Source organism: Cyphomyrmex costatus, unplaced genomic scaffold, assembly GCF_001594065.2.
Source record: "Cyphomyrmex costatus isolate MS0001 unplaced genomic scaffold, Ccosl1.0 scaffold143, whole genome shotgun sequence".
Taxonomy (NCBI): Eukaryota; Metazoa; Arthropoda; class Insecta; order Hymenoptera; family Formicidae; genus Cyphomyrmex; species Cyphomyrmex costatus.
This window is the reverse complement of record NW_017275424.1, coordinates 528,271-528,689: the sequence shown is the minus strand read 5'-3', so window position 1 is coordinate 528,689 and position 419 is coordinate 528,271.

The following is a 419-nucleotide window of genomic DNA, read 5'->3' as shown; positions in this document are numbered from 1 at the left end:
ATTTTTTTCTGCATAAATATACTACTTTATTTATTCCCTATTGGTGCTACCTAAGTATTTTTTGTTAAGAATTTTAAAGCATTAATTGTATTATTTGTATTTAAATTTAATTTTTATTAAAGTTTCTTAATCTTGTAATATTTTTATAAATTTTATATATTCTTAATATATTAATTTTTATATTTTCAATATATTTATAATACTTACTTAATTGTTGTTTTTATTTTATGAAAGACATATTGCAACGTTTTTTTTACATAAAAGTTTTTATAGAAAATATTTAATAATGTTAATATAAGTTAAATAATAATAAAAATAAAAATTGTAATTGATTCTACTTTAATTTTTACGAATTTATTAATTTTTACAATTTATAAATTTAAAGAAATTTGCGGGAATGGATGATAAATGTCGGACCA